At 41.0% G+C, this 10671-nt stretch overlaps 3 non-coding genes across 3 annotated transcripts; all 3 read right to left on the bottom strand.

The window, feature by feature from the left end:
- Positions 1 to 1648: 1648 nt before the first annotated feature.
- Positions 1649 to 1713, bottom strand: LOC132647287 (small nucleolar RNA SNORD109A). The gene has a single exon (XR_009585655.1). It is a non-coding gene; the product is annotated as a small nucleolar RNA SNORD109A (small nucleolar RNA).
- A 3487-nt stretch (positions 1714 to 5200) lies between these two features.
- Positions 5201 to 5265, bottom strand: LOC132647396 (small nucleolar RNA SNORD109A). The gene has a single exon (XR_009585764.1). It is a non-coding gene; the product is annotated as a small nucleolar RNA SNORD109A (small nucleolar RNA).
- Positions 5266 to 8785: 3520 nt separating this feature from the next.
- Positions 8786 to 8850, bottom strand: LOC132647288 (small nucleolar RNA SNORD109A). Its single transcript, XR_009585656.1, has one exon. It is a non-coding gene; the product is annotated as a small nucleolar RNA SNORD109A (small nucleolar RNA).
- Positions 8851 to 10671: the final 1821 nt, after the last annotated feature.

Genomic DNA, 10671 nt, shown 5'->3' on the forward strand with positions numbered 1-10671 from the left:
GCAACGAGGAAGTTGGACAAAGCAAAGAAGAAGCAGTGAGTATAGCATTGCAGTATGGTCATTCTTAACTCCTCCTTTCTCAAAGTCAAAACGACCAAGTTGCACAGAGGTGAAAGTCAGTAAGCCCAATGGTATCTTTGAGATTTCAGGGTGTCATTGAAATTTGTCCTCTGTGCATGGAATTCTCTCCTTGTTTATCCAACAGAGTGTTCCATAATTGACTTTAGATTTCTTCCCTGCCATGCTACCTCATCTTGGAAGAGAGAGGAATCCAAAGGTACCTTTTTGTCTACATGTATGTTACTATGTCTCGATTCATGGAACTCAAGTCTTCCACTTGGAAGAGCGTTGGAATCATCTACCATGCTTCAGGTTAAATCTGATGAAAAGAAGATGTTTTCTACGCACTAACTGACTAGCCCGTGGTCAAATACACTGGGTTGCTTTTTATCGAGTATGTTGTACTACACATCTGAGATTACATGATGTCCTTGATTGGATATTCAAGCTTCAACCATGGCTTTAGAAATTGTGTATCCAGCAAGTGTTACCAAGAGTCCTATGCTACAGCTTCGTAAAAGTCTGTTAGTATTAAGATATATATATATATACATATATGTGTGTGTCATTTCTGAATTAATTGTGTTCATCATGAGGATGTTAAGAAGATTCAGTGTGTGGTTCTTTCTTGTTTCTTTGAAGAGTTAGCGCATCTGATCCATTATCAGGACTGTGGGTCTACCAGCTAGCAACATGTTCTTTAGAAATATCTTTCCTTGTTTTTTAAAGGAATAGTTGTTTTCATAGATCTTGGGTAACACGCAAATTTTGTTAGAATAGATGATTTGCATCTGTGTGAGAGCGGCAATCAGAGGATGAATGTACCCAGGAGGAAAACAGAAACAACAACAACAAATAACAGAAAGCAAAGCCCAATTGTCATTTCTCATGATGGATCAACTGAGATGGTTTCCATGCGAGAGAGAGATAGGTAAACAAAACATGCTCTGGAAGATTTTGGCAGCTAAGACATAAATGATGAACACCAATAAAACTAGGGAATGTCTCCAACAGGTGCCCTGGCTTCTCACCTAGCCATTATTATCTAGAATTTACCCAGCCTCCAGCAGGAAAGACCATTTCAATTTTCCCTCTATATAAATTGAATGATCCTTTAATTATTAGTTATACGTCAGCCTTTACACAACTTTGGGTAAAGTGCGAGGGCAGTCCTTGTCCTCCAATATTCTTGGGACTACTGGCATGAGCCCTAACCTCCCCTCCTGACACTTTACCACATATGTGCAAGGGTACATCGCCGGAGACTAGGAATGAGCAGCACGTTCTAATTCATCAGTTCTTACATATTTTTTGAGTACGTCATTTGCACCTACAGTCATCTCTACCTGATATATGTGCCTACTCCTATAGTAAAGGTTGTCTCCCTATCACTTGGAATCATTTCTATCTCTTTGAAAATAGAAAGCAATGAAGATTGTATCAAACCAAGTATGGGTACTGTTATGAGGCCTTTTTCGAAAAATCTCAGAATCTGATGCCATACTGCACAGTTCTCATCCTCTCTGAAGAGGGAAGAGTGCAAGGCAGGCTCTGAAATCCTCATGGTTCTCACGAGGACCTCATATCTGGACCTCAGATCGCATCTGTTCAAGTCAGTCAACGTCCTCAGAGACCTGTTGTCATCATAGATCCAGAAAGGCCTTCACTCAACACATGAGTTTTCACCTACCAAGTGAAACCCAGAGAGCTAGACTCCTGGGCCTTGACAAGGAAGTTCAAAACTGTGCAGGAGGCATGTAGCTCATTCTGTCAAAGGTTCTGGGGAAACACAGAGGACAGGATTAAAGAGCCTTTCCCCTTTGACACCATAGGAGAAAAATAGAGGTCAACACATTGCCTTTGGTGGGTGTCACTGGCCCCAAATCGGGTACCTGTGAATGTTCCCTGAACTTATGTATTTAATCTTTACAACAAAGATTTGGTAAGAATAGAGAAAACATTCAAGAAAGCAAAATGACTTTTTTTCCTATCTAGATAAGATTTTTTCAACATCCTAATTTGCGGTTTCGATTCTATGCTCCTCATGTTAACCCGCCTTTACACTTCCTCCTCCTGTTCCCTGTCTTCCATGTATGTTCCTCTCCATCTTTCAGTGCCCAGTATTGAGCCTTCCAGTTGTCCTGCAATTGTCAATGCTCTGGAGGATTTTGTGATGTATGTCGCATGACCACCAGCTCCTTCCATATTTCCTTGGACAACAAAAAGCAACACACAGGCCAAGCTACATTTTGGTCCATAAACATCACCAGGTATCCCACAGGACATTGATAGGGACAGGAGTTGAGTTCTGTGTGCCTGATTCCTGAACCTTCTCTTCGTATCACCTCTCATGTCATGTTTCTTCAAATGAACTCAACACCACCCATTTTCCAAGATGAAGGAAGGCATTGCATTTAATACCAAAAATATTCTTAGTTTTGTTTTGTTTTGTTCTGACAATGGACAACAAGATTTCTGGCTCAACATAATCCATAATCATTTATAAAAAGAATAAATATGGTTCATTGTCAGCTCTGTTTGAGTTTTCGAAAACTTTATGGCAATTCACCTGAATTTTAGAGGGCAAGATTGCATGTTTCCATGCTACTTACAAGGAAGTGAAAACGCATGGGTGGCTCTCTTAGTATCCACGCCAGAGGATCAAGGATAGATGAAATTTGTGAGGGTTATTGTTCTGTGCTCTAGGGGTCTAGACTCCTAACACCTTATCATCTTCCTTTGGGTTCCACACCTGTCAGGGCAGAAATAAGAGTTTAATTCTTTGAGCTTGAATGTCGATAAGGGAAGGAGCTGGGAGAAGGCTTTTCTTAGTACTTCTGGATATATTATTTAGAATTGGAAGCTTCAATGGTAGCTTCAAAAGAAAGTCAAATATGCCAATAACTTCACCCAACTGTTGGTTTTCCAAATGCACCTCAAAATACTAATGGTATTAGGTAGTATCCTTGTCACTTGCTTGGGTTGGGACTACCTAGCTAAGTCCCCTACAATGCCAGGGCCATAGCAAGTATTCCACCATCAAGATCCAAGACGAAGCCTAGGTTGTTTAGCCATGAGAGGTACGTTAAATAATTCTCATCTCTTGCGGTACACAATAGGTAAATATTTAGACAGGCGAGAATGCAGCCTGCCTACAAACAAAAGACACAATGGGAAGCAGCGTCACTTACCTGTCCTGCCAGAAGGGAAGCACCTCTCCAAGATTTAGCCTGCAACATAATAAGTATGAAGGTTATCAGAAAAGGAAATGCGTCTAGGCAACCTTGACTTTCTAAAGTGTCCCGACCTTCAAGTCTGCCAGCAGTTCAATCTTTCCCAGAACCAACTATTGAATTCATTTCCTCCCTTCCAATCCCCTCAGATGTTAGCCACTGTGGCAAGGATTTCTCTTCTTCTGATGACTTCCTCAGAAGCTGTCTGTGAGAGCATCTTTGCCAGTGCCAACAGGCACATTGTGTACACTTCTCAGTGGGCAGAGAGGATGTTGGACAAAGCAAAGAAGAAGCAGTGTGTATAGCATTGCAGTATGGTCATTCTTAACTCCTCCTTTCTCAAAGTCAAAACGACCAAGTTGCACAGAGGTGAAAGTCAGTAAGCCCAATGGTATCTTTGAGATTTCAGGGTGTCATTGAAATTTGTCCTCTGTGCATGGAATTCTCTCCTTGTTTATCCAACAGAGTGTTCCATAATTGACTTTAGATTTCTTCCCTGCCATGCTACCTCATCTTGGAAGAGAGAGGAATCCAAAGGTACATTTTGTCTACATGTATGTTACTATGTCTCGATTCATGGAACTCAAGTCTTCCACTTGGAAGAGCATTGGAATCATCTACCATGCTTCAGGTTAAATCTGATGAAAAGAAGATGTTTTCTACGCACTAACTGACTAGCCCGTGGTCAAATACACTGGGTTGCTTTTTATCGAGTATGTTGTACTACACATCTGAGATTACATGATGTCCTTGATTGGATATTCAAGCTTCAACCATGGCTTTAGAAATTGTGTATCCAGCAAGTGTTACCAAGAGTCCTATGCTACAGCTTCGTAAAAGTCTGTTAGTATTAAGATATATATATATATACATATATGTGTGTGTCAGTTCTGAATTAATTGTGTTCATCATGAGGATGTTAAGAAGATTCAGTGTGTGGTTCTTTCTTGTTTCTTTGAAGAGTTAGCGCATCTGATCCATTATCAGGACTGTGGGTCTACCAGCTAGCAACATGTTCTTTAGAAATATCTTTCCTTGTTTCATAAAGGAATGGTTGTTTTCATAGATCTTGGGTAACATGCAAATTTTGTTAGAATAGATGATTTGCATCTGTGTGAGAGCGGCAATCAGAGGATGAATGTACCCAGGAGGAAAACAGAAACAACAACAACAAATAACAGAAAGCAAAGCCCAATTGTCATTTCTCATGATGTATCAACTGAGATGGTTTCCATGCGAGAGAGAGATAGGTAAACACAACATGCTCTGGAAGATTTTGGCAGCTAAGACATAAATGATGAACACCAATAAAACTAGGGAATGTCTCCAACAGGTGCCCTGGCTTCTCACCTGGCCATTATTATCTAGAATTTACCCAGCCTCCAGCAGGAAAGACCATTTCAATTTTCCCTCTATATAAATTGAATGATCCTTTAATTATTAGTTATACGTCAGCCTTTACACAACTTTGGGTAAAGTGCGAGGGCAGTCCTTGTCCTCCAATATTCTTGGGACTACTGGCATGAGCCCTAACCTCCCCTCCTGACACTTTACTACATATGTGCAAGGGTACATCGCCGGAGACGAGGAATTAGCAGCACGTTCGAATTCATCAGTTCTTACATATTTTTTGAGTACGTCATTTGCACCTACAGTCATCTCTACCTGATATATGTGCCTACTCCTATAGTAAAGGTTGTCTCCCTATCACTTGGAATCATTTCTATCTCTTTGAAAATAGAAAGCAATGAAGATTGTATCAAACCAAGTATGGGTAATGTTATGAGGCCTTTTTCGAAAAATCTCAGAATCTGATGCCATACTGCACAGTTCTCATCCTCTCTGAAGAGGGAAGATTGCACGGCAGGCTCTGAAATCCTCATGGGTCTCACGAGGACCTCATATCTGGACCTCAGATCGCATCTGTTCAAGTCAGTCAACGTCCTCAGAGACCTGCTGTCATCATAGATCCAGAAAGGCCTTCGCTCAACACATGAGTTTTCACCTACCAAGTGAAACCCCAGAGAGCTAGACTCCTGGCACTTGACAAGAAAGTTCAAAACTGTGCAGGAGGCATGTAGCTCATTCTGTCAAAGGTTCTGGGGAAACACAGAGGACAGGATTAAAGAGCCTTTCCCCTTTGACACCATATGAGAAAAATAGAGGTCAACACATTGCCTTTGGTGGGTGTCACTGGCCCCAAATCGGGTACCTGTGAATGTTCCCTGAACTTATGTATTTAATCTTTACAACAAAGATTTGGTAAGAATAGAGAAAACATTCAAGAAAGCAAAATGACTTTTTTTCCTATCTAGATAAGATTTTTTCAACATCCTAATTTGCGGTATTGATTCTATGCTCTTCATGTTAACCCGCCTTTACACTTCCTCCTCAGGTTCCCTGTCTTCCATGTATGTTCCTCTCCATCTTACAGTGCCCAGTATTGAGCCTTCCAGTTGTCCTGCAATTGTCAATGCTCTGGAGGATTTTGTGATGTATGTCGCATGACCAACAGCTCCTTCCATATTTCCTTGGACAACAAAAAGCAACACACAGGCCAAGCTACATTTTGGTCCACATACATCACCAGGTATCCCACAGGACATTGACAGGGACAGGAGTTGGGTTCTGTGTGCCTGATTCCTGAACCTTCTCTTCGTATCACCTCTCATGTCATGTTTCTTCAAATGAACTCAACACCACCCAGTTTCCAAGATGAAGGAAGGCATTGCATTTAATACCAAAAATATTCTTAATTTTGTTTTGTTTTGTTCTGACAATGGACAACTAGATTTCTGGCTCAACATAATCCATAATCATTTATAAAAAGAATAAATATGGTTCATTGTCAGCTCTGTTTGAGTTTTCGAAAAATTTATGGCAATTCACTTGAATTTTAGAGGGCAAGATTGCATGTTTCCATGCTACTTACAAGGAAGTGAAAACGCATGGGTGGCTCTCTTAGTATCCACGCCAGAGCATCAAGGATAGATGAAATTTGTGAGGGTTATTGTTCTGTGCTCTAGGGGTCTAGACTCCTAACACCTTATCATCGTCCTTTGGGTTCCACACCTGTCAGGGCAGAAATAAGAGTTTAATTCTTTGAGATTGAATGTCGATAAGGGAAGGAGCTGGGAGAAGGCTTTTCTTAGTACTTCTGGATATATTATTTAGAATTGGAAGCTTCAATGGTAGCTTCAAAAGAAAGTCAAATATGCCAATAACTTCACCCAACTGTTGGTTTTCCAAATGCACCTCAAAATACTAATGGTATTAGGTAGTATCCTTGTCACTTGCTTGGGTTGGGACTACCTAGCTAAGTCCCCTACAATGCCAGGGCCATAGCAAGTGTTCCACCATCAAGAGGCAAGACGAAGCCTAGGTTGTTTAGCCATGAGAGGGACGTTAAATAATTCTCATCTCTTGTGGTACACAGTAGGTAAATATTTAGTCAGGCGAGAATGCAGCCTGCCTACAAACAAAAGACACAATGGGAAGCAGCGTCACTTACCTGTCCTGCCAGAAGGGAAGCACCTCTCCAAGTTTTAGCCTGCAACATAATAAGTATGAAGGTTATCAGAAAAGGAAATGCGTCTAGGCAACCTTGACTTTCTAAAGTGTCCCGACCTTCAAGTCTGCCAGCAGTTCAGTCTTTCCCAGAACCAACTATTGAATTCATTTCCTCCCTTCCAATCCCCTCAGATTTTAGCCACTGTGGCAAGGATTTCTCCTCTTCTGATGACTTCCTCAGAAGCTATCTGTGAGAGCATCTTTGCCAGTGCCAACAGGCACATTGTGTACGCCTCTCAGTGGGCAGCGAGGAAGTTGGACAAAGCAAAGAAGAAGCAGTGCGTATAGCATTGCAGTATGGTCATTCTTAACTCCTCCTTTCTCAAAGTCAAAACGACCAAGTTGCACAGAGGTGAAAGTCAGTAAGCCCAATGGTATCTTTGAGATTTCAGGTTGTCATTGAAATTTGTCCTCTGTGCATGGAATTCTCTCCTTGTTTATCCAACAGAGTGTTCCATAATTGACTTTAGATTTCTTCCCTGCCATGCAACCTCATCTTGGAAGAGAGGGGAATCCAAAGGTAACTTTTTGTCTACATGTATGTTACCATGTCTCGATTCATGGAACTCAAGTCTTCCACTTGGAAGAGCATTGGAATCATCTACCATGCTTCAGGTTAAATCTGATGAAAAGAAGATGTTTTCTACGCACTAACTGACTAGCCAGTGGTCAAATACACTGGGTTGATTTTATCGAGGATGTTGTACTACACATCTGAGATTACATGATGTCCTTGATTGGATATTCAAGCTTCAACCATGGCTTTAGAAATTGTGTATCCAGCAAGTGTTACCAAGAGTCCTATGCTACAGCTTCGTAAAAGTCTGTTAGTAGTAAGATATATATATATATATATATATATATATATATATATATATATATACACATATATGTGTGTGTCAGTCGTGAATTAATTGTGTTCATCATGAGGATGTTAAGAAGATTCAGTGTGTGGTTCTTTCTTGTTTCATTGAAGAGTTAGTGCATCTGATCCATTATCAGGATTGTGGGTCTACCAGCTAGCAACATGTTCTTTAGAAATATCTTTCCTTGTTTCATAAAGGAATAGTTGTTTTCATAGATCTTGGGTAACACGCAAATTTTGTTAGAATAGATGATTTGCATCTGTGTGAGAGCGGCAATAAGAGGATGAATGTACCCAAAAGGAAAATAAAAACAACAACAACAAGTAACAGAAAGCAAAGCCCAATTGTCATTTCTCATGATGGATCAACTGAGATGGTTTCCATGCGAGAAAGAGATAGGTAAACACAACATGCTCTGGAAGATTTTGGCAGCTAAGACATAAATGATGAACACCAATAAAACTAGGGAATGTCTCCAACAGGTGCCCTGGCTTCTCACCTAGCCATTATTATCTAGAATTTACCCAGCCTCCAACAGGAAAGACCATTTCAATTTTCCCTCTATATAAATTGAATGATCCTTTAATTATTAGTTATACGTCAGCCTTTACACAACTTTGGGAAAAGTGCGAGGGCAGTCATTGTCCTCCAATATTCTTGGGACTACTGGCATGAGCCCTAACCTCCCAGCCTGACACTTTACCACATATGTGCAAGGGTACATCCCCGGAGACTAGGAATGAGCAGCACGTTCTAATTCATCAGTTCTTACATATTTTTTGAGTACGTCATTTGCACCTACAGTCATCTCTACCTGATATATGTGCCTACTCCTATAGTAAAGGTTGTCTCCCTATCACTTGGAATCATTTCTATCTCTTTGAAAATAGAAAGCAATGAAGATTGTATCAAACCAAGTATGGGTATTGTTATGAGGCCTTTTTCGAAAAATCTCAGAATCTGATGCCATACTGCACAGTTCTCATCCTCTCTGAAGAGGGAAGAGTGCAAGGCAGGCTCTGAACTCCTCATGGGTCTCACGAGGACCTCATATCTGGACCTCAGATCGCATCTGTTCAAGTCAGTCAACGTCCTCAGAGACCTGTTGTCATCATAGATCCAGAAAGGCCTTCGCTCAACACATGAGTTTTCACCTACCAAGTGAAATCCCAGAGAGCTAGACTCCTGGGCCTTGACAAGGAAGTTCAAAACTGTGCAGGAGGCATGTAGCTCATTCTGTCAAAGGTTCTGGGGAAACACAGAGGACAGGATTAAAGAGCCTTTCCCCTTTGACACCATATGAGAAAAATAGAGGTCAACACATTGCCTTTGGTGGGTGTCACTGGCCCCAAATCGGGTACCTGTGAATGTTCCTTGAATTTATGTATTTAATCTTTACAACAAAGATTTGGTAAGAATAGAGAAAACATTCAAGAAAGCAAAATGACTTTTTTCCTATCTAGATAAGATTTTTTCAACATCCTAATTTGCGGTTTTGATTCTATGCTCATCATGTTAACCCGCCTTTACACTTCCTCCTCAGGTTCCCTGTCTTCCATGTATGTTCCTCTCCATCTTACAGTGCACAGTATTGAGCCTTCCAGTTGTCCTGCAATTGTCAATGCTCTGGAGGATTTTGTGATGTATGTCGCATGACCACCAGCTCCTTCCATATTTCCTTGGACAACAAAAAGCAACACACAGGCCAAGCTATATTTTGGTCCATATACATCACCAGGTATCCCACAGGACATTGACAGGGACAGGAGTTGGGTTCTGTGTGCCTGATTCCTGAACCTTCTCTTCTTATCACCTCTCATGTCATGTTTCTTCAAATGAACTCAACACCACCCAGGTTCCAAGATGAAGGAAGGCATTGCATTTAATACCAAAAATATTCTTAGTTTTGTTTTGTTTTGTTCTGACAATGGACAACTAGATTTCTGGCTCAACATAATCCATAATCATTTATAAAAAGAATAAATATGGTTCCTTGTCAGCTCTGTTTGGGTTTTTGAAAACTTTATGGCAATTCACCTGAATTTTAGAGGGCAAGATTGCATGTTTCCATGCTACTTACAAGGAAGTGAAAACGCATGGGTTGCTCTCTTAGTATCCACGCCAGAGGATCAATGATAGATGAAATTTGTGAGGGTTATTGTTCTGTGCTCTAGGGGTCTAGACTCCTAACACCCTATCATCTTCCTTTGGGTTCCACACCTGTCAGGGCAGAAATAAAAGTTTAATTCTTTGAGCTTGAATGTCGATAAGGGAAGGAGCTGGGAGAAGGCTTTTCTTAGTACTTCTGGATATATTATTTAGCATTGGAAGCTTCAATGGTAGCTTCAAAAGAAAGTCAAATATGCCAATAACTTCACCTAACTGTTGGTTTTCCAAATGCACCTCAAAATACTAATGGTATTAGTTAGTATCCTTGTCACTTGCTTGGGTTTGGTCTACCTAGCTAAGTCCCCTACAATGCCAGGGCCATAGCAAGTGTTCCACCATCAATAGGCAAGATGAAGCCTAGGTTGTTTAGCCATGAGAGGGACGTTAAATAAATCTCATCTCTTGTGGTACACAGTAGGTAAATATTTAGTCAGGCGAGAATGCAGCCTGTCTACAAACAAAAGACACAATGGGAAGCAGCGTCACTTACCTGTCCTGCCAGAAGGGAAGCACCTCTCCAAGTTTTAGCCTGCAACATAATAAGTATGAAGGTTATCAGAAAATGAAATGCGTCTAGGCAACCTTGACTTTCTAAAGTGTCCCGACCTTCAAGTCTGCCAGCAGTTCAGTCTTTCCCAGAACCAACTATTGAATTCATTTCCTCCCTTCCAATCCCCTCAGATTTTAGCCACTGTGGCAAGGATTTCTCTTCTTCTGATGACTTCCTCAGAAGCTGTCTGTGAGAGCATCTTTGCCAGTGCCTGCAGGCACAG

Source organism: Meriones unguiculatus, chromosome 14 (genome assembly GCF_030254825.1).
Source record: "Meriones unguiculatus strain TT.TT164.6M chromosome 14, Bangor_MerUng_6.1, whole genome shotgun sequence".
NCBI lineage: Eukaryota > Metazoa > Chordata > Mammalia > Rodentia > Muridae > Meriones > Meriones unguiculatus.